This window comes from Pinus tabuliformis, chromosome X (genome assembly GCF_031772625.1).
Source record: "Pinus tabuliformis cultivar Carrire ecotype Pingquan chromosome X, CPIR1, whole genome shotgun sequence".
Classification (NCBI taxonomy): domain Eukaryota; kingdom Viridiplantae; phylum Streptophyta; class Pinopsida; order Pinales; family Pinaceae; genus Pinus; species Pinus tabuliformis.
The window spans coordinates 1,716,519,254-1,716,544,007 of NC_142308.1; the positions used below are offsets into that span (position 1 = coordinate 1,716,519,254).

Consider the following 24,754-nt stretch of genomic DNA (forward strand, 5'->3'; position numbering starts at 1 on the left):
AACAGTCATTCACACAGACCACCGACCTCTGCAGTTCATACAGACCCAAGGGAAATTGCCGAATGATTGCCATCAGAAGTGGTCTACATACTTGCAACAGTTCCATTTGAATATCAAGTATAAGAAGGGCAACACCAATAATGTTGCAGATTGCCTCAGTCAACCACCGATCATGGTGTTAACCACCGTGCTCAACTCTTGTGGGCACGAGACTTCTGATTGGCCACTTCTCTACAAAAGCGACTCAGAATTCGGCCGCACATACCAGACACTCTTGGAGGGTCGACATGTTCCAGATTTTCACCTCCAGGATGCCCTGTTATGCCACCTGGGTCACCTTTGTGTTCCTTCAAGCAAGCGTGCCAAGATGATTTCGGAAGCACACTACAGTGGGGTTGCTGGGCATTTCGGGGTTGAGAAAATGGTGGCAGTACTGCAAAAGTATTTCTATTGGCCGAATCTTCGACAGGATGTCAGGAAGTACATTAGATCATGTACTGCCTGTGCCATTGCCAAACCGACCATCAAGAAGCAAGGCCTCTATATCCCACTACCTACCCCTAGTCGACCTTGGGAATCCATCTCCATGGATTACATGTCAGGCCTTCCTTCCACTAAGCATGGAAATGACTGTGTTTTTGTGGTCGTCGACAGGTTCTCAAAGATGGCCATTATGGCGGCCTGCAAGAAGAATATCACAGCAGAAGCCACTGCTAAACTCTTCTTTCAACGAGTGAGGGTGCACTTTGGGATCCCACAGTCTATCATCTCAGATCAGGATAGTCGGTTCCTCAGTACATTTTGGTCCAATCTCTGGTCAATGCTGGACACCAAACTCACTAAGTCCACAGCCTTCCATCCTCAAACTGATGGCCGGACAGAGGTTGTCAACAGGATGATTGTACACATTCTACGCATGTACAACTCAAAGCATCCACGCACATGGGACGAGAGCCTCCCCTATGTTCAACACAGCTACAACTGAGCTCTTCACAGCTTGACTGGCCACAACCCTTTTCAGGTGGGCTTGGGATTCCAGCCACTATGCCCCATTGATGTGGCCATGCCACTTATAGCTACTCACACAGATTCGGCTCATGTCCAGTCCGAAACAGACAAGGCAACCAGCTTCATTGAGCACATCCAACATATTCGCCAGCAGGTCCATGACATTCTGGAGAAATCAAATGCCAAGTACAAGCAGCGACATGATCAACATCGGGTGCCACACAAGTTTCAGGTGGGTGACAAAGTATGGTTTCATTTGCAAAAGGAACGCCTTACTGGAGCCTATCGGAAACTGAGACCACTCCGATATGGTCCTTACACCATTACTAAGGCTGTGGGAGACAATGCATTTGAGCTCAGCATTCCCCCATTCCTTGGCTTGCACCCAGTGTTCAATGTGGACCGCCTTCGGCCATACTTTCCACCATTACTAGACACATCCGACATTGCAGAACAACTCACACCTACAGAATTAAATCCAGATTGCATGGAACAAGCTGCAACTGATCGGATCATGGACACACAGATCAAGAACACTCGCCAACAGAATATCCAACTGTATCGAGTTGTCAAAGCATGTCAACTCCTTTACTAGGGCAAGTGGCTCATCAGGGACCAAGTTCAGCAGAAGTTTCCTCATCTCATGGAGGAACTCAACGCAATGGGGACCATTGCTTCCTAAGGGGGGAGGAATGATCCAGGTGGACATTGGTGGCCACCTGCCAAGTCCACTTGGACCCCCACCATTGTTTCTCTCAGCATTTTTAGTTTCCTTAATTGTAGCACAACTTACTATTTTTAGCAGTTTTTCAGGTCCTGAACTTTCGGAGCCGTTTGAGGCCCTAAACGAAGTTTTTTGGGAAAACTGGGAGCAACATGGTTCATGGACCAATGTCGCTCTTCCCAAAGTTGTAGTTCTCAGATAGATCTTTCTAACGAGATATTGTGCACGTCAAACAGAGATCATATGCCAAATTTAGGACCCCGGGAAGTTGATGTACCAATTTACCCAAACGGGGCCCACAGTTCGGCGTTTCATCTTCTAGGGTTAGGTTTTTGGAAGTTTAGTGTTTTCCTTTGTTTCTCAACAATAAATAGGCCTTCGAGCCTCATTGTAAGACAGTTCAGAGGCATGTAGCCGCCACATCTCTTCTCAGAGATAAGCTACCATCGCCTTAGCTAGTTTATTTCCATCACTATTTGTAAGCATGTTTCAGTATTTTACATTAATGAAATGAAGTATTATTTCCGTTGCATATCTGTGTTTATGGTTATCTTTGTAATTTGTTGCATTCCTGTTTAAATCCGGATCAAGCGTTGAGAGCCATGGACCTCCATTCATGTAGAGCATTGATTGCCACACCATGGGCTTCTTTAGCACCACCATTTGCTTGCTCGTGCCCTAGTTATTCGAGATGATGATGCACTTGGACCGGGTTTCCCTAGTTGGCTACATATTGCACCTGACACTTGGTAGTTGATCCAAGGCCCAGAGGAGGCTATGTCTTTCCTAGGGAGACATGGGAGGGCATGCGTCATCTTCGAACCTCATTGATGGAGCATCAACTTAATTTTGAGCCACTTGGAGACCCATGAGATCCATTTGGAGCCCACAAAGCCCAAATAGGGGTTTGGAGATGTTTTGCAACATAAGGAGGGTATCGCCCTCTTCATCTTGATTTTTGAGGCCCACTTCATCTTGATTTTTGAGGCCCTCTCCCACATTTCAAGCACAAGAGGCCTAAATGCTAGCCTAGCATGGGCTTGGAGGAGAAACAAAATAATTTTTAAATCTATCATGGTTTCCTTGTAACCATGGGTAGGTTACTTAGCACATTAGGCATGTAAATGGTCTTTGTCTTTTGTAATTTGAATTCATAACACTCGTATAAATAGGTGAGACCTAGTCTCATCCTAGACCATCACACTTGGGATTTTTGATGCCTCATTATGTTGATTTGTGGTAGCATCAGATGTTCTCTAGCCATAAAAATTGGTGGAGAGGCTAAGGCACATAAGATCTTCAAGACCCAAAAATCGTTTGGGGAAATTCCACCCGGTTGGAGAGATATTAAAATAATTAATATTTTTATTAGGGTTCCTAAGTATAAACTTAGGAAAATTAACATATTAATGGGTATTAATATAAAACTAGGTGAAAATGTTCTAAATGACATGGATCAAGCCAAATCTAATCTTAGCCATTGATTAGAGACTTAATTTCGGTCGTTGAAGACTCAACAGGAAAAGTATAAGAGGAGGCTTGAGGGTTAGTTGGAGACACATCAAATTGATCAGTTAGTTCAATTTTTTGGAGCGGGGTTTTGCTGAGAGAATTGAGCTAGTGATCTGTTGCAGCAAGGGGTAGTTCGGCACGAGGCCGAGAATACATAGTAGAGAGGCAGAGATAGTGTCAGAGAGACAACACGGAGCCAGGAGAGGCTGACGCAGAGGCAACTGGGAGCTACGCAGACGCTGAAGAGGGCAACATGGGTGATGCAGAGGGTCTAAGGGCTGACGTAGAGAGCCAAGGGTTTGACGCAGAGAGCCAAGGGGATGACGCAGAGGCTTTAGTAGCTGCGCAGAGGCTAGCAGAGCTGACGCAGGGCCAAGAAGCAGTGCGAGGAGATTTTTCGTGGGTAGAGTGATTACTGGTGAGCCAGGAAGGGTGATGCAATCCCTACATAGTGACGCAAAGAAGTAGACGAGCTTGGAGCAGCTTTTGCTGTCCAGCTAAGGAGCTGTCGTAGTTGCTGTGGGATCATTCATCCAGTGATTGATCAATTGAAATATCTATCTCCGAGGAGAGGTATTACTACCGTGGACATTCTCTGTTGGGTGAGCCATTCTGGCACCTTAGTTGTATTCAGAAACTGCATAATAATAAAACCCTCATATCTTTTGCATCGGTTTTCCCGCATTGGGTTTTTCTAGGGACGATTGTCCAAAAATAACGGTGTCCCTTGTGTGTTTGTCTCAGTTATTTCAGTTGTTGATCTGTATATGAGTTAATGCTGCATTTGTGTTTATTTCAGTATTTATAAATAACTTGTTAATGGAATGAACAAGTAGGAGAAATTAAATCAGATAATGCAGTAGGAATTTCTAATGTGTTAGACTTAGAAATTTCAACACATTAGAGATTTTTGGACTTGTAATTTGTGGATGATTTTTGGACATTTTGGATGAATTTTGATGTTTGGATAAGTTCGCCATTATTTTTGGAGCTTCTACTTGGCATTGTTATGAATGGATATGTTCTTCACTATCCTGTAAGTGCTCTTTATTGATAAATTTCTGATTTTGTTAATGTCTAATGCATGGAATATTGTCTCATGGTTATTTATGTGCCCTAATTATTGAAATATTGTCTAAAATGGTAACTACTAGGAACTTTTGCACGTATTACTCATAGATATTGAAATGAATGCATGTTCCCAGGGGATAATTGCATTTGCATCCTTGAAACTCCACTAGCAACTTAGCAAGTGTTAATGAAGTATAAATATCTAAAGGTGTAGCGAAACTGCTTTCATTAAGTCTCCTTAAAAGATCGAGTTGTCAATACTAAGATTGTCCTTGACTCCATAACCTTCCAATGGTTAGGCACTTATCTTTGTGGAAATTTCTGAATCTAACACATCAGAAATCCCTACTGCATTATCTGGTTTATTATCTCTTACTTGTTCTTTCTATTAACAAGTTATTTATCAATATAAATACCAAAATAAACACAAATGCAACCTTCTCATACATACAGATCAACAATTGAAATAAATTGAGACAACACAAGGGACACTGTTATTTTTGGATAATCGTCCTCGGAAAAACCCAATGCAGAAAAACCGGTGTAGCAGATATGAGGGTTTTATTCAATGTTGCACAAAGCGGAAGCGTTTTTTGGAAGCCGGGACGCCGAAGCGTCATTTTCCAAAAATCTAGGAAGCGAAGCGTCCGCGGAAGCGTCTGCTATATATATATATTTATTTTTTTGCATTTATACTCCAAACAAACATCCCAAATACCAAATTAATTGTAGAAGACATGAAAACATGCATATTTTTGCATAAATCAAGATAGATATAACATCCATTGTACATTAATGATCTAGAATCTAGATTCTCCTCCTCTTGTCTAGCCTTTGCCTCTACCTCGATTGTCTAGGGATATTAGTCAACATTGCCCAATTTTGATCAAACTACCTAATTCAAGACTTAAAATATGGTAGAAAAAGCTTAACATGTTTGATCGATGATTTTGACTTGATTGAAAGGTAATTTTTTGCTAAGGGCGTGCCGCGTGACAAAGGAGTTCAACAATTAACACCACCAACACTAGGGTACATATAGTGCTTGGTGCTCTTGATTAAATGCTAATCGCATACCTTCATACTTGATATAATCTAATGAAATGCCACAATCCCATTGATCCTGAATTCCTGAAAACTGTTAAGTCTGCTGAATTTTGAATAGGATATGAAATTCTATTTTCTCCATATGAAGTCCAATGAGGCTGGAACCACTCTCAAACATCCTGAGCAGTGTTGCAGGAATCGCCCCCCCCCCGGATCCAAAGGCAGAATCGCGGATCGGAGCGAATCGATCCGGAATCCCCACTGGAAGCGCGATTCCGTTTTGGAGGTGGCGCGATTCCGGGCAAAAAAAACGATTCCTGCCATTTCATGTTGCGGCCCCCCGGAATCGCGGTTCGGCAGACGCTTCGGGCACGGGGTGGCGCCACGCAACCTGCCCGGAAGCGCACGCCACCCGCACGCCACCCAGGCGCAACCCGGACGCAACCCCGCGGGCAGCGAATTAAACATATTTTTTTTTTAATTTCTTTTAAAGTTTAACTTAACTAGCATGAGGGGGTGGGTTAGGTGAGTTTAGGGTGACTTTAGAAAAGAATAAAGCCCCCATTCTCTTCTCATTTGCTCACTTTGAGTTTATGAGAGTTGGAGAAGAGAAGAGAGGAGAGGAGAAGAGAAGAGAGGAAAGGAGAGGAGAAGAGAGGAGAGCTTGGAGGAGTGAAGAAGGAGGAGCTAGGAGAAGGAGGAGGAGCTTGGAGCAAGAGCTTGGAGGACTTCATCTACAAGAGCTAAAGAGGTAAGTTCAAACCCCAAACTCCCTTGTTTTTTTGAAAAAAAAATTGTATTTTTCTCCTCTCTCTCCTACTCTTTTCCATTGTTTCTACTTGCTCCTTTATTTACAGGTTGTCCACCACCTATATCCATATTCCAAGATGGTGTTCTTTTGGCTTCTATGTATCATTCCACTCTTGGTTTTAATGATGGCAAGGGTGAGGAATAGAGGGGAAGAGGAAGGGGATGAACTTGGTCCTAATAGTAGTGACCCAATGTATGATGAGGAGGAAGGGTTTGAAGAGGAAGGGGATGAACTTGAAGAGGACACTGAAGCACAAGATGGGAAAGGTACATCAAATCCCTTGTGGAACTATGTGACCAAACTTGAAGGGGGAAAGGGTGGTGGATCTTACAAATGGATGTGCCCTCATGGTTGTCATGGAGGAAAACCATATACGGGTTCATATACCCGTCTGAGGAGGCATCTTTGTGGGGTGCTAGACAGTGATGAAAAAAAGGGTTCTGTGGGGGTAACCATTTGCCCAAACATTTCAAGTGAACAAAGACAAAAATACATCAAAATAGAGATGGCTGCACAACGAAAAAACAAGAAACAAAAAACTCATTCTGAATCAAGTGCAACCTCTAAATTTGGTAGTTGCCCATCTCCTCATGGTACTTTTGCAACCTCTGGAGGTAGAAAAACAATAGGGGATTTCCTTAATGTTACTGGGAGGGATGATGTGGATGGAAAGATAGTCCGTTTTCTTTGTGCTTGCGGTGTACCATTCAATGTGCTTCGCTCTCCCTATTGGCATGAAATGGTAAAGGCCATCAATGAAGCCCCAAAAGGATACAAGGCCCCCAACTATGAGAAAGCTAGAACAGTGTTATTAGAAAGAGAAAAAGCTAAGGTTCAAAGAGCTTTGACACGTTTTACACATGAGTGGGTGGATTCTGGGGTATCCATTGTATCAGATGGGTGGACAAATATTAGAAACCAACATTTGATAAATGTTCTTGGTGTTTCTTCTAGTGGTGCAGTATTTATTGCATCTCATGACTCCTCCTCCATCAGTGCAACTGCACCAAACATTGCAGATCTCCTATTGAAATCAATCAAAGATGTTGGTCCGAATAATGTGGTTCAAGTGATCACAGATAATGCAGCAAATTGTAAGTTAGCAGGAAAAATTATTGAGCGTACTCATCCACACATCTTTTGGTCTGGGTGCCTGGTTCACACATTGAACCTTTTGATGCATGATATTGTGAAACACAAAGATTGTGGGTGGATTGCTGAGGTTTACAGGAAAGGGAAGCAGCTCATTAAATTCATCACAGGGCATACAAGGGTAAACTACTTCTATGGCACTTACTCCAAGTTGCAATTGCTTAAAATTGCAAAGACAAGATTTGCTAGTTATTACCTCACCTTTAGGCGGCTAGTGAGGGTGAGACAAGCTTTAACTAATCTGGTGCGTGCTGAAACATGGGATGAAATTAACGTCAGTACAGATGGTGCTAATGAAGTCAAGGACACTGTTCTTGACAGTTACTTTTGGTCACAGGTTAAATATGTTTTGCAATTCACCAAACCAATTTATTACATGATCAAGTTTGCAGATTCAGATCGACCAGTAATTGGGGAGGTGTATGAGCAAATGGATAGCATGTTGGGGCAGATTAAAGACATTGTTGAGCCTAGAGATACCACCTTGTACAATTATATTCGTGAAGAGGTGGAAAAACGATGGGATATGCTAAATGTTCCATTGCATGCATTAGCATATGTTTTGACACCTAAATACTATCATCCATCATGGCTTTCAAAACCAGCACCTGGGGGGGGAGTCAGGAGAAAACCACACCAAGATAAAGAGGTTCACGAAAAATATATGGCTGCATTGAGTAGATTAATCCCTGATGAGGAGGAGGCTGCATTGGTACGGAGACAGGTGAGCAACTATACGAGCAACACTGGTCCATTTTCGAGCATGCATGCAATTCAAGATCGAGAGCATTTTTCTGCTCTTGAGTGGTGGAACATGCATGGAGGGCCTACTCCACTTCTACAGAGTTTGGCATTGCGGGTGCTATCACAGGTGGTAAACACTTCTTCTGCAGAGAGGTGTTGGAGCTCTTATTCTTTCATCCACAGTGTTAAAAGGAACAGGTTGAATTTAGACCGGGCAGAGAGCTTGGTTTATGTTCATTACAACTTGCGATTGTTGTCCCATTACTGTGAAGATGCAAAGTCTAATAAAGACTTGTTGACTTGGGACAAGAATCCAGAGGAGCCCAATTTGGAGGATGGAGTGTTGCGACTAGAGCAATTAGAGGATTCTCTTATCCAGGTATGTCCATTGTGGTATGAATTTTCCAATTTTCCCTTATAAAGCATTTCTCTAATTCATGTTTTTAATTTTTTTGTTAACTAGTGTTTTTTTTTTGCATGAATTTTTTGAGCGATTCTAGGATGATGACACGGGTGTTGATATGCCACCACCCCCACCCCCATCTGGTCCCTTGGTTTCTAGGTTCCATGGTTCAACACCAACGGCAGGGGGTTCTTCTTCATCAGTTCCAGTGCCACGACTTACACAGGGACCATCTTCTTCATTGCCACCACGTGGAGGCCCGCCATCACGTTCTATTCGTGGTGGAAGGAGGAGAGATTAGTAGATATATTCACAATCTACTTCTTTTTGTCATAGATTACTCATTAGACTTGTAGACTTGTGAATTTGAATTTTGAACCTTTTTGGCTTGGCGGTGACCAAGTGACATATTTTGTAAACATTATTATTTGAATTTTGGACATGACAAATGTTGACAGTTGCTCACTTGCTAGATAAATCATAATATGCTCTATGTTTTATGTTTTATAATATGCTTAAATGTTTTATGTTTTATAATATGCTTAAAAATTTGATGTATGTTTGTAATAGCTAGAATATAGATGATTGTTGTACATACTAGTAACTACAATGGAATCATGGATGCCATATCTATCTTGATTTATGCAAAAATATGCATGTTTTCATGTCTTCTACAATTAATTTGGTATTTGGGATGTTTGTTTTGAGTATAAATGCAAAAAAATATATAAAAATATATATATATAGCAGACGCTTCCGCGGACGCTTCGCTCCCTAGATTTTTGGAAAATGACGCTTCCGCGCTCCGCGCTTCCGCTTCGCTCCCGCTTCGTGCAACATTGATCCTGAGTCATTTCATGGTAATGTTAAAAATTTAAATAAAAGGATGAAAATGAAAAATAAAGGAGAATGTCACTTTTACTTTAAGAATTTAACATTACCATGAGGGAGCATCTGCTATATTTATATTTTTTTTGCCTTCATTCGTCACCCTAACCCAAGGTGGACCCACTCCCAACAAGCAAACTCACCTAAAATTAAAAAAAAAAATTGAAAAAAAAATGATTTTCTAAACGCTTTTCCGGAAGCTTTTCTGGAAGCGTATGGGAAGTGTATGCTTCCTCCTCCGAAGCGCCACGCTTCCGACGGCCAAAGCACCGTACGAAGCGCGCTTCTGTACAACGCTTCCAAATTTCCAGAAAGCGGCTAAAAAAGCCGAAGCGGCACTTCCGAATTCGGAAGCGCCGCTTTTGGCCAAGCTTCCTAGGCGCTTCTGTACGGGACGCGCTTCGGGGCTTGGAACCGAGGGGGGGGGCGCTTCATGCAACACTAGTTTTATTATTACACAGTTTTCTGAATACAACTAAGGTGCCAGAAATGGCCCACCCTTCAGAGATTTTCCTTGGCAGAAGTACCTTGCTCCAGAGACAAATATTTTGGCTGATCAGCAACCGGATGATGAGCCCCACAGTGACTTTGACTGTTCCTTAGCTGGACAACGAGAGCTGATCCAAGCTTCTCTATGGAACTACGTCACCCTCTAGGGACTACGTCACCCTCTACGACTTTGTGTTTTCCTCTCAGCTCTCAGTCTGCCCTACGAAAACACCACAATGCGACACTTTCTGCCCAACTTCAGCTCTGCTAGCCTCTGCGTCGGTCTGCATCAGTTTCTCAGCCTCCTGCATCCTCAGTGCTAGCCCTCCAAACCTCTGCGTCAGCTCTGGTTAGCTCTGTGTCAGCCCAGGCTGCCTTTGCACTGTCTCTCTGGCACTCTCTCTGCCTCTCTGATATGTATTCTCGGCCTCCTGCCGAACTGCCCCTCGCTGCAACAGATCATTAACTCGATTTCTCAGCAAACTCTGCCCCATAAAATCGAATTGACTAATCAATTTGGTGTATCTCCAACTGACCCTCAAGCGTCCTCTTATACTTTTCCTGTTGATGATTCAACGACCAAGATTAAGTCCCTAATCAAGGCTAAGATTAGATCTGGCTTGATCCTCATTTATTAGAACTTTCTCACCCATATTATATTAGTACACATTAATATTTTTAATTTTGCTAAGTTTAGACTTAGGGTCACATTAAAAATATTAATTATTTTAATATCTCTCCATCTGGGTGGAATTTCTCTAAACAATTTCTTGGTCTTGGAGATTTCATGCGCCTCAGCCTCTCCACCAATTTTCATGGCTAGAGCACGTCCGATGCTACCAAAAATCAACACTCCCTCTTAGTGAGGAATATGCTCTAGTAATGCTTCATCATAGAAACATCATACTAATCCTCCACATCTGTACCTGTGTTGATGCTTGGCCTTCTGCCTCACATTGTCTGCATTGCTGCTCCCTGTACTACTGCCCATGACATTGCCATTGCCAGTACTACATCTGTACTGCAGCTCCCTCTCAATATGTTGCCCATGTTGCCCCTAGCACTGCCATTGCTAACTGCTGCACTGCAACTCAATTATCGAGAAGTAGGTAACTGACTTATCCCAAACACTGACATCCCGGTCAGTATGGAAGCCTTGTGATGTTGAAGTTGCGTCTGCTGCTAACCCGTGCTCCCTCTCTTGCCACTACGTTGCTACAACCTATTCTGTGCCTCTCGCACTGTTGCAACCTCTACTACGCTACCACAAAACTTTGCACTCTAGCCCTGCCTTGCTGCTGCACCACACTTTCTCTACCCAACACCTGTCAACATGCTACTGTCTTTAAGGGCTGTCATAGCCGGATGTGATCCAAGAGTTTGGGCACCTCAAGGATCCTGCCCTTAGCATGTAGTCCTTATGAATACAACTTGATGTCACCCCACCTCTTCACTAGAGGTGCATGAGCACTCATGGCACAATCGTCATCAGTCTTGACCTCTTTCTCCGCCATAGCTGGAGCTACCTTTGAATCATAAGCTTTTCTTCCTTGGACACTAGGATGCATAATGACCCAGCTCCCCACAATTGAAGCACTTGACCTTGGAGATATCCTTCTTTTTCATCTTCCCTTGCTCTCCCGCAGATGCCAGAGTCGCATCCTCCTCTTTCTTGACTCAAACTCCCTTACCACTACTCCCTGCCTTGGTCATCCTCCTAATCTCTTCCTGTCGAAGAGTTGCTCACATCTCCTCCCAACTGGGAAGAGTAGCCCTGCTCAAAATACTTTGGACAAATGTCTCCCACTCCTCGGAGGCTACGTTCAGGGCAGTCCTGACCATAAACTCTGGATCCAGCGTAGACCCCACAGAAGTAAGTTGGTTAAGAATCTCTTGCAACCTGAGAAGGAATGGATCTATCTACTCTCCCTTATGTATCTGATATGACCTCAGCTGATTCTCCAATAGAATCTTCCACTGCACGGAAGAGCCCTTGTATAAGGTGGTCAAGGTGTCCCACATCTCCTTTGTTGTGTTCTTCTCAGAAATATGTGGTATGACATGATCTTTGACCCCATCTAGGATCATGCACTTCATCCTCGCCATCGCCTCCTCATACTCCTCATTCTCAGATCTTGTTTCCGCATATAATTTAATTAGTGAAGGTTGCAGTGTATTAGTTTTGATATTTACCTGTAGAACACAATAAATAATTTGTTCAGTTATTTAACAAATAGGAGAAACTTAATCAGTTGTTGTAGTAATGATTTGGGGTTTCCGAATTTTCACACACAACACCCAGTGTCCTCTCAGGAAGAAGGACAAAGAGGAGAAGCAGGACCAAAAGGCAACATCAATAGAGATTGATAGGCTTTCCTCCAGGTTGGAGGAAGACTTCGCCATGTTTGCTGACATGCACTCGGAATTGAAATGGGGTGACTTGATTTTGTAGCCTCAGAGTGCTACAGATGGGCAGGATTCTTCAAGAGGTCCACCTATTAAATCAATACCTTGCTACGGGGCTCGCAGTATTTGGTAGTAGGATGGATCAGTGGCAGTAGATGTAGTAAGATGCGAGAGTGACAAATACAAAGTCTAGTTGCATGTCAAATGTTGGGGAGCATAGTGCAGAGTTGGCAGCAATGCAGAGTCAGAAGCAGCGCAAATGCCTCAGTAACAGCGCAGATACTAGCAACAGTCGAAGACTCGGGTGACAGATGTATCATACTGATCATAGTTGATTCAGTATTTAGAATTCTTTTCTGTTGCAGATGTTGCGGTTGCAGCAACAATAGATGGAGAAAGAGTTGCAGTGTTGGCAGTAGTTCAACAGAGTCAACAGTAGCACATATGCAACACATATCAGAGTTGTGCAGTAGTTGGTCGGTAGCAACAACCCAACATCAACAACATGACATGAGATGATGCAAAGACAGGGTGTTGTAGGGGGCAACAATAGTAGAACACATTCCTCGCTAAGAGGGAGTGTTTGTTTTTGTAGCATCGGATGTGTTCTAGCCACGAAATTTTGCGGAGAGGCTAGAATACATGAGATCTCCAAAACCCAGAAATTGTTTCTAGAAAGTCCACCTAGAAGTGACTTAATTAGATTATTAATCGTTTTTTAAATATTTCCTAAGTCTAAACTTAGGGAATATGACTTATTAATCATAATTAATTAAGTTATGGTGTGAATCTTCTAGAAACTCACACGAATCGACTTCAAGTTAATCCTAGCCATAGAATAAGATCTACTCTTGGTCGTTGAAGTCTCAACAGAGGATTATAAGAAGAAGTCAATGGGGCTTGGAGAAGATACACCAAATGAGATGAGCATTCAATTTTGTTGGGAAATCAACCTCCAAAGTAGCAGCATTCAATTGCCGGAGGTGATTGAGTGAGATCGAAGTAGTGAGAGAGGGGCAAACATAGTGAGGTCGAAAGAAGCTTTTCTAGTTTCGACGAGTACATTGTGGAGAGGTAGTGATTGCCACAGAGAGGCAACGCAGAGCCCTCTTGAGGAGATTTCTATTTTGCTGGGGAGAAGGAGAAATTTTGAGCCAGAAGCTGGGCAGAGGATTTGGAGGCAAGAGTATCAGTTTCCCAGACAATTTTGACGAGACAGTGAGAAGAGATGCAGCTCCGATCTTGTTGGATGCAGTGACTGTGCAGAGGGAGCAAGAAGCAATTCAATTTGAGCTGAGGTTAGTGTCGAATCGCCTGTGGATTGAGGAATTTTCCTCACTAGTTATTTTTGCTAGTTTCTCTCTATTTGGATAGCCAGTTTGGGCATCCATAGTTTGTACTCTAATTTTCACTACTGCATAATATTAAAACCCTCAGCTGCTACACCGGTTTTTCCGAGTTGGGTTTTTTCAGGGACTTATTCCAAAAATAACGATGTATTTTATGTGTGCATCTATTTCTTCCAATGCTTTTATTTCATCCACGGTATTTTATTTGTGAAGTTTGTAGTGTATTTAATTCGATATTTGTCGTAGCACACAACAAGTAAATTGTTTAATTGAATTAATAATTAGAACAATTAACATCAGTTGCTGTAATAGGAGTCGAGGTTCGTAGAATTTTCACAAAGGAGCCCCAATTGATCTTTGCTAGCCTCTCCAAGGACAACAACTAGATCAATAGAGATTTATACTTCAAATTTGCAAAGGAGACAGTTTCGAGGTTTTTAACTAAGAGGTGCCTCTAGGAACATTTGCCCCATCCATCAAAGGTCAACGCATGCATTTAATCACTTATTCAAGGTCCCATAATACTTTCGCATTACATTTAACCTACACAAGAATAAAGATAACAACATAAATGTAGTTAACCAGTAAGATAACAAGAATAGCATCAAAATTTCGACTTACAAGAGAGAGAGAGTATATCCATTTATCAAATTCGCATTAGAGAATCTCCAAAGACAATAGCGAAATCCAAACATCATAGTGCATCAAGAAAAGCTCCAAAATTCATCCCAACAAAAGTGCGAAAATCTCGTAAGAGATACTAATCCAATCCTAGTGATGATGATCAAAATGAATCATCTCACTTCTATTTATACAATCACTAAGGAGTTCGATTTGCTTAATTTGTCCTAATTGAGCCCCAAATAATAAAATAATGTTCAATATTAACATCCATTGGTGACAAGCCCACCAAGATAGCTCAATAACACAATAATAAGCCTCTCAAGAGGGTCGAATGATAAATAAAGTGAGTCGTTGGGCCTTTGAGGAGGGCTAATGAAGTCCAGAGTGTGCCATGATGTGAGAATGGACCTCAAACATAGTGGACAAGGGGTTGGCCCCTTGTTATCCAAGAAAATCCCTGAGGTGCCCCCAAGTGGATCGAAAGTCCCTGTAAACCATCTGTAAGGGCTCGATAATGAAATAAGCCCTCATCTAGACTCTAGATCGTATGCCAAGTGTGTGGTGCATGTGTGGAGCCGGCTAGGCATGGTGAATCAGGTGCATCATCCTCGTCAAAAAGGTGGAACACGAGCAATCAATGAGTGCTACTGGGGATCCATGAAGTACCCTCTGCTATGGTGGATGCCCATGACTCTCAATGCTCACCCTACGAGTGCCAATGTGGCTGTTTGGAGGGCTAGGACCCCATATAGGGAGACCCACCTGCAATCCTGCATAAGATCCAATGCACCCCTTTGTCCTCCAATACAACAAATCATTAGAATAATCAAGTAAAAGATCTTACAAGTCATGTAATCAATGGGGCATTTCATGGTGGCATTCCCTTCCATAGTGGGCTTTGGCATGTACAAGTGTCTCCAAGCTCAATAAGGGGATTAACCAAGGATCTTATTAGGTGGTTTCATCTTTTAAGGGTGGTGACATGTCCATGGTACATCCCTCAAGTGGTAGGTGGCAAGTGCTAAAGAAATGGAACAGAGTGGGGATCAGGGGAATCATTTAGACCACATGTTATGGTACAAGGGTAACTATAACAAGGGAAGCCCACACCTGGGTATATGAGTGTAGGAGGGAGCAAATCATGGTACATGAGTTACCCTGACCTTTAGTTTTCCACCCTTCTTCATATGCGTTTTACCTTTGATTTATTTTTCTTCATAACTGTTCTAGGCTCTAGGGGATGAGAGTATATTGTGTAGTATATAGACCCCCTTAAGGTTGGGTGTCTCATCGCCCACCAGGGGTTGGGACAATCTTGTGTTCCTTGATGATGGATGGGGCTCATCTAGGGCCCATAGGAACCAGGGTGATGGCCATGGATAAGGGGTAGAGCTCATGTTGGATTTTTCCCGCTCGCTAAATTTGTATAACTCGTTCATCTTTTGCATTTTTTGATACATTTCCGGTTGAGGGTGGTTAAATTATGCTTTTTCTTTTCTTTTTAGCTGCATTAACCTTTGGGGAATTGTTCCAAGGCTGACCCAAGGTGTGGAGAAGGCAAGGGGGAGGCTAACCCTATGTGGAACCAATGGACACATGTGGACCTGGATGGGAAAAGAGATGAATGGGGCTAAAATGAGTGGAAGGAGGGAATGTATGTGGTGTCGGCGAGTGGGACCATGCAACAAAAGTCAAGATTTCCCAAGTATTGCCAACCCTGAAGCTAGGGGTTAGTAAAGGAGATCCCACGAGACTAGGATACAAGGCTAACCATGGAATCATGCATTGGAGACAAGAGTACAGACCTATTCCACTCTTTCCGCCGAGTCTCCCCACCAATCGATTCCCCAAGTGGCCATGATAATTAAGGAAAATTATTGAACTATACCAATGAAAAGTCATACCTTCGAGTGTTGATTTGGGATAGCATCGAATATGCTCTAGCCATGAAATTTGGTGGAGAGGCTAAGGCACATGTGATCTCCAATACCCAGAAAGGGTTTGGGCAGATTCTAAACAGTTTGGGCGATATTAAAATAATTAATATTTTTAATAGAGTCCCCAAGTCTAAACTTAGGGAAATTAAAATATTAATTTGAATTAATATAAAACTATGTTAGAATGGTCCAAAAGTCATGGATCAAGCCAGATCTAATCTTAGCCGTTGATTAGGAACTTAATCTTGATTGTTGATTTGTCAACGACAAAAGTATAAGAGGGGGCTTGAGGGTCACTTAGAGAACACACCAAGAGATCAAGATTTCGACTTTCTAGGGCTGGGTTTGCTGAGAAAGTTGAGAGAGTGATCTGGAGATACAACTGAGGGGCGATGAATACAGAAGCAGAGAGGCAGAGATAGTGCCGGGAGGATCAGCGCAGCAACCGGGAAAGTTGACGCAAAGTGCAGAAGCCAGAACTGCCGGGAACAGCCGAACTGCCAGAACAATCGGGAAAGTTGACACAGAGGGCAGAAGCTGGAACTGTCGGGAATTGTCAGAACTGCCGAGAAAGTTGACACAAAGGGCAAAAGAGGCTGACGCAGTCCCTAGAGGCTGACGCTGGGGTTTTTCGTGGGGCAGATTGGAGTTGAGGAGTTGCCAGAGTGTTTATCCGGGTTTTTAGCCGGAGCATCTGTCTTCGAAGGAGAGGTACTACTGCTGAGATTTTTCTCTGTTGGGTGAGCCGGATTTGGCACCCAGATTGTATTCTGAAACTGCTTAATAAATCAAACCCTCAGATAGTTGCACCGGTTTTCCCGCATTGGGTTTTTCCGGGGACATTAGTCCAAAAATAACAGTGTCATTTGTGTGCTTGTTTCTGTTTCCTTCAGTTGATGATCTGTAATGTGTTGAGCATGTACTTGTGTTTATTTTCAGTATTTACATGGTAAATAACTTGTTAATTAATCAGAACAAGTAGGAAGGAATAAATCAAAAAGTACATGGAGGGTTTCTAACTGTTAGACTTAGAAACTTCAACATGGTATCAGAGGGTGGTTGCAGATCATAGGAGAACTGAGGACATCATCCGAGCAGAGCAGCAGCAACAGAAAACAGTTGTCCAGAGTGACAGAAATTGTTCCTAGCAGTAAACAGCGAGGAAGGGGTGATGTAGTGCCTATGTCATCAAGTTTGGGCCAAGAAGAGGGTATGCAGAGGCTGAGGGAGGTAAAGACAGGCTCACGCAAAGGCTAGGAGGGCTGACGTAGTTGGCTTAGGGAGCTAGTTTGCCGGTGTTAGGACTGCGCAGAGCCAAGGAGCTCTCACCTTCAGGTTGCTGGGGTTTAGGAGGCTGTGGATAAGTTGTAGAGTGGAGCTGGTGGAGTACTGTTGTTAGAACAATACCTAATAGGGCAAGGCCAAGGAGGAGGGTGTTGCTACCGAGGGTTTCTAGCCGAGAAATCCAGATCAGTGGTGCGGTTGTACAGACGATCAGAGTAGGGGGCATCGCGACATCGACAGAAGGATTTCCAGGAGGGAAATCAAGGCTCAGAGGGAGTCACATTAAGAACTTCCAGGAGGGAAGTAGAAGAGCAGCAGAATGGCACTACACAAAGTAAGAGACCAGGACAGATTGGATGGAGCCTCAAACTTCGTAGTCTGGAAGGCCAAAATCTTATCCATACTTGATAGAAATTGTGTCAAGCACTTCGTCTTGAAGACGATAGCGGTCCCAGTTGACCCAGCTAACAATGACAGGTATGAGGAAGCAATGGTGAGGGCCAAGAGTATCATTCTTAATGGGATCAAGGATCATATAATACCACATATTGTCGAGAAGAATACGACACGGGAGATGTGGGAGGCCCTGACCAAGTTTTATCAGCATACTTTCGTGCAAAGGAAGATGCTCCTATAAAATCAACTACGATCATACCAGATGCAAAAGGGAGACCAGATCGACACCTTCCTTAGTCGATTGAAGGAGATCTGAGATCAACTGACTTCCATAGGGGCCACACGAGATCCAGAGTTTATGGTGAGAATAACCCTAAATGCAGTCTCAGAACACAAAGGGAGGTGTTTGTCCAAGAGCATATTGGGTAGGGCGACCCTTTCATATTGGGAGGAAATATGGGCGACCCTTTCATATTGGGAGGAAATATGGGCGACTCTTCACCAAGAAGAGATCAGGAGGGTGACCAAGACAGGAAGCAGCAGCAAGGGTATCAGAATCAAGAAGGAGGAGCAGGTGGATGCTGCACTAGCATCTGAGGGTAAGCAAGAAAAGCGGAAGAAGAAGGATGTCTCCAAAGTCAAATGCTTCCACTGTGGGGAGTTGGGTCATTATGTGACCCAGTGTCTGAGGAAGAAGAGCAAGGGAGAGGCTTCCTAGACCAAGGCAGCACCAGCAAGGGCAAATAAGGAAGTGGAGACAGACGATGACTGTGCCATGAGTGCACACACACCACTTGAGCGAAAGTGGGGAGACATCGAGTTGTAGTCAAGAGGACTACAGAAGATGAGGGGCAGGATCCTCGAGGTACCCAACCTCTTGGATTATACCTGGCTACGGGAGCCCTGAAGAGGAGTAGCAGGACTAGTGGATGTCGGTAGAGACGGATGAGGATGGAGCGGCAGAGAAAGCTACAATGTAGGATTCCCAGGACAACGCGAGGCTAGCAGATTGCAACAATGCGAAGGCACGGGAGTGTTGTGCCAGTGCAGGATGGCACAAAGAGGTGTGCAATGGTGATAGATGCAGGGAGTTGTTGCAGCAGCAGGGAGCACTTGTCAGCGATAGAGGGAGCTTCACCATTGGGAGTGTCTCTAGCCTGAAAAGATTTTAGAGTTGGGAGATCAGTTACTTACTTCTCAGTAACTAAGTTGCAATGCAGTAGTTAGAAGTGGCGGTGATATGGGAAACACGATGCAGCATGATGAGAGGGGATGCAGTGCAGACACAACAGTGGCAGTGGCAGGGCCATGGGTAGCAGCACGAATGTAGAGGGAGCTACTGTACAGATGCAACAATGGTAGTGGTAGAGCCATGGGTGGTGGTACAAGGTGCAACAGTACAGATGATGGGTAGCAGGCCTAGCATCAGGGACCGACGTCAGATGGTTAGAATAATACTCAATAAGGAGTATTGCTAAAGCACAATCCTCGCTAAGAGGGAGTGTTGATTTAGGGTAGCATCGGATGTTCTCTAGCCACGAAATTTGGTGGAGAGGCTAAGGCACATGAGATCTCCAATACCTAGAAATGGTTTTGGCAGATTCTAAATAGTTTGGGATATATTAAAATAATTAATATTTTTAATGGAGTCCCTAAGTCTAAACTTAGGGAAATTAAAATATTAATGTGAATTAATATAAAATTGTGTTAGAATGGTCCAAAAGTCATGGATCAAGCCAGATCTAATCTTAGCCGTTGATCAGGGACTTAATCTCAGCCATTGATTTGTCAATGAGAAAAGTATAAGAGGAGGCTCGAGGGCCACTTGGAGAACACACCAAGAGATCAAGATTTCGACTTTCTGGGGCTGGGTTTGTTGAGAAAGTTGAGAGAGTGACCTGGAGTTGCAGCTGAGGGGCGATGAATACAGAAGCAGAGAGGCAGAGATAGTGCCGGGAAAGCTGACGCAGAGGGTAGAAGCCGAAACTGCCGGGAATAGCCGGAACTGTCGGGAACTGTCGGAACTGCCGAGAAAGCTGACGTAGAGGGCAGAAGAGGCTGACACAGTCCCTAGAGGCTGACGCTGGGGTTTTTCATGGGGTAGATTGGAGTTGAGGAGTTGCCGGAGTGTTTATCCGGGGTTTCAGCTGAAGCATCTGTCTTCGAAGGAGAGGTACTACTGCTGAGATTTTTCTCTATTGGATGAGTTAGATTTGGCACCCAGATTGTATTCTGAAACTACTTAATAAATCAAACCCTCGAATAGTTGCACCATTTTTCTCGCATTGGGTTTTTCCGGGGACATTAGTCCAAAAATAACGGTGTCATTTGTGGGCTTGTTTTTGTTTCCTCCAGTTGATGGTCTGTGATATGTTGAGCATGTACTTGTGTTTATTTTCAATATTACATGGTAAATAACTTGTTAATTAATTAGAACAAGTAGGAAGGAATAAATCAGAAAGTACATGGAGGGTTTCTAACAGTTAGACTTAGAAACTTCAACATCGAGGTCAGGATGCCCACCTTCAAACATATGATCATAACAAGTGGGCAAGGGACCACATGGATGGCTCAGGTGGCAGAGATAATGGCACATCTAGCTATCTGGTGGTTGCAAGGGGTTGTTGGCTGCTGGCTGAGGACCACCTAGGAGAAAAAAATTCTCCTATATACACTACCCACAGGATGTGGGTAAGAATACCATATCCAAGTGACCAGCTAATGGAGTTTCAACATCCTGAATGTATAGATATAAGGAGGGAGTAATCATGGAGGCATGAGTTTCCTCATTGTTCGTCTTATTTTTTCCACTCCTCTGGTGCCCCTTTTACTTCTTTATGATTTGTTTTGATTTGGGCTCATAGTGGAGGAGCCCAAACATGCTTTTGAAATTTTCCATTACCCCTTAAGGACGAGTCAATTTATCGGTCATCAAGTTTGAGACAATACAAGAGTTCCTTTTTATGAATGAAGCATTGTGTGCTTGAGGAACTAGGTGATGGCTAATGAGGGGTAGAGCTCATGTTAGAGTTCTGCCCATGCGCTAAACAACTGTCCCAGCCATATTTTACATTTTATCTTTTTCTTTAATTTAGAGTTTCTTATGCTTTTATCTTTCTTTTAGCAACATCAACCTCCAGGGCTAAGTTTTCCGATCCTAAACTCAAGGATGAGAATGAAAGGGGGCTAATAACAATGAACAATGACCACCAACCTGAAGAATGGAGATGAATAAAGAGAAAGATAGAAATTGGTAAGTATGTAATAATCATGGACACACAACTTCAATTGGAGCCTCCCCAGTAGTGCCCTTCCTAAAATCCTAAGGCCTCAGAGGAGGTTCCATTGGATTAGATTCAAGGACTAACCTCCCAGGTGAAGTGAGGAACAAGAATACAATCAAGATTGGTCAATTATCCAATTTTCCCCTTGATCCATATTAGTATGCCCATAACATTATCTGAAAGCACATGATTTACAAATCGTTAAAGTACCCGTCGATGGATGACCCACCATCCTTCAAGAAGAGATGCTGAATGGGAGAGAGAAATATGATCGGAGTAAGAAGTGGAGGAACTTGGCATCATGTTATGTGTTGATCAGTAGGGCTGCTAGCTAGATGGCTATCCAAGGAGGAAAATTTTTCTCCTAGGGCTTACCCACTTTTTGGTGGGTAAGAAGCCACTTTTGACATAATGTATGTCAAAAAACGTTGCCCTTGTTTTTCCAATTAGAAACTTGTTATACCGATTGACCACCTATAACTTGACAATGCCTTCATTGTTTGGAAGAATTCAACATGGCATGTCATTTCCTCATCAAATTGAGCATTTGGGACCAAGTTGACTTTTTGACTTCTAGGACCGCTTTCTTTGGGAAATGTGAACTAACTCAGAAACTTGTAAAGTTTAATTTTTGATACTACAGTGTTGAGAACTATTTAAGGGATATTGCACCAAGGCCAAGGCCACATATGGATTCAATAGACACATAACCATGTGGTAAGACATACGTGCAACTGGACACAGGTTGACTTGCCCATACACCGATGATTAACCCTACATAAGACAAGGTTCTTGTAAACCATGAGTCCCAAATAAGCCCATCCAAGGCATTATAATCTTATCCAAGACAAAAATAACTAAAGATACACTAAAGGGATAGACCATGGCCAACCAAAAACAAGGTCTAGAACATACAATACAAGGCCTCACATGGTAGTTACAACTTACAAGGCTTTAACCTATGATCTTGGGCTTACAATGGTGATAAATGCTCTTAAAAATTGTACGTATATCCATACCTATGTTATAAGAACCGGACTGGAACCAACAAAACTATCCAGTACGATTGGTTTGAGCCCTAAACTAGCTCGGTCAAGGCTTTAGAATCAGAATAGGCCAGTTTGGTACTAAACTAGCCTATTTCACCGAACCGGCCAGTTCGGGACCAGTTCCGTGTAGTTTGTACCTTCCTGAGTCAGAGTAAAAATTTGCTAGTTTTTTTTTTTTGGTTTTTGATTTTTTTCATATGGTTGGTCCACTTCTAATTCTCCCCTAGGCTAGCCTAATATTCAAGCCTATGGCCCTCAACCTAATATTCAAGCCTATGGTCCTATTATTGCTAGCAATTCATGGTAATGTTAAATTCTTAAAGTAAAAGTGACTTAGGATGACTCAAAATGTTTGATAGTGGTTCCAACCTCATTGGATTTCATATAGAGAAAGTAGAAACTTGTTATACCTTTTGACATAATGTATGTCTAAAACTACCCAACGATGCCCTTGTTTTTCCAATCAGAAATTTGTTATACCTATTGACCACCTATAACTTGACAATGCCTTCACTGTCTAGAAAAATTGCAACATGGCATGTCATTTCCTCATCAAATTGAGCATTTGGGACCAAATTGACTTTTTGCCTTCCAGGACCACTTGCTTTGGGAAATGTGAACTAACTGTTAAAATTGGAAACTAGGGCCAAGCTCCATGTGTGTCATCTTATTTATAGCAGCTGATATTTTTGTTGGATTCCTCTCATCGAGAGGTGTAGGATTGATCTAACGATCATCCGATTCCGACATGTATTCATGGAGATATGAATTTATTTGTATTTCTTGACAATTTGTCAAGGTCGGCCAACAAGTATAATAGTGTTTCACACCCCCAGCTAAACCTCAACGTGGGATATAAATAGAGGAGATCTTGAGGCATTAGATCACTCATCTCATCCACACATATCTTCTCTCTCCTTGTCTCTTGGGTATACAAAGGAATGAGGATGCAGCTAGGGCACCATTGTGAGAGGGCGCAGTTAGGGCCGCAAGGAAGCAGGAAGGTGCAACAATCTTGTTTGGGGTGTTTTAGGTCTGCGTTGACCAGCATATTGCCTCCATTGACTGCGGTTTTGAGTGGATAGCCTCTCCTAGGCTTGGGACAACTTGCATTGACTTGTTGGAGGGCACATTTATGAAAGCGTTCACAGGTTAGGGCTGGCTGTAGTATGCTGTAGCATTCACTGCTGTTTTGACCATCTTACATTGACTGTTTTGGGCTGCCATTACTCCCGTTGGAGACTGAGTTCTCGTACGTTGTCTTGAGGACATTTTGGGAGCTGATTGATCACCTTTTCTATTGTTGTTCAAGGGTTTCATTACTACTGTTGTAAATCACTGATTTGTGATATTGTACTATCTCTCTCTTTGCTGAATTATTGAAGAATATAGAAGAATTGATCAAAGGGTTTCCCCGCATTTGGGTTTGTCCCTGGCTAGCACCACATCTTGTGTCTCTTTTCTTGGCTTGTCTTCTATTTATTTCATTTATGTTCTATCAACATTTTACTTTCATGTTAATGTAATTGCCATACTGGAAATTGATATTGGGCTAATAAGAAGAATTGAAGTAAATTGCTCTTAGCATTGAACATACCATAATTTAACACTAACTCAGAAGCTTGTATTGTTTAATTTTTGATACTACTGTGTTGAGAACTATTTGAGGTTTTGAGGGACACTGCACCAAGGCCAAGGCCACATATGGAATCAATAGACACACAACCATGTGGTAAGACATATGTGCAACTGGACGCAGGTTGACTTGCCCATACACCGATGTTTACCCCTGTTGTCGCGCAAATTGACACGACAACGCTCAGACCGGGGGCTGTCACTCTGATCCCCGATCCCTCCGTTTAAGCCTGTCTCCCGCGGCTAAGGGGGGTAGTCCCTGTGAGGTGATGAGACCAACTGTCGACCAGTTGGTTGGGAGACACGAGATACGATATAAAAAGCACTCGATGGATTCAATTAATTTAGCAGACCAGTGCCTTAAGAGATTGTGGTTAAAACGATTACTTGTTAAATGATATAAAAATATGGACCATGAACAACAATCATCTATCATCAGCTAAATCACAATGCTCTTAGAATGACCAAAACGATATCCAGCAATTGAGAATTTTCAAAAAAATGAATGCCTTAAAACACCACGAGAATCATGAATTATTAACCAGACATCGTATTCGCATCTCGACTTGAAAATTTAGGTCTCAGCACGAAAGATACGACAATTCCCGAAAATGACTGGATCTGACGAAGAGAATTTTCCACAAAATTTTTATATTTTTTCGAAAAAAAAAAAAAAATTCAATTTTTTTATTTTTTATTTTTTATTTTTTTATTTTTATTATTTTATTTTTATTTTTCAATATTATAAAAATGAAAATTAAAAATCTAAAAAAATAAAATTTTAAAACTAAATTAATTTAAAACTAAACTATATAAAAATAAATTAAAATCTAACCTAAAGTCTAATTAAAATTTAATCTAAGGACTAAATATTAAAAAAAAACTATTTTAAATATAAACAAAACTATGCAAAGTCTAAATTAAAGCTAAAACATACAAAT

General features: G+C 42.5%; 1 protein-coding gene across 1 annotated transcript in view; it reads left to right on the forward strand.

Annotated features, from left to right (window-relative positions):
- Nucleotides 1-24,754, forward strand: part of LOC149146616 (upstream activation factor subunit UAF30-like) — a 321,482-nt gene that overhangs the window by 78,688 nt on the left and 218,040 nt on the right. The window lies entirely within an intron of this gene.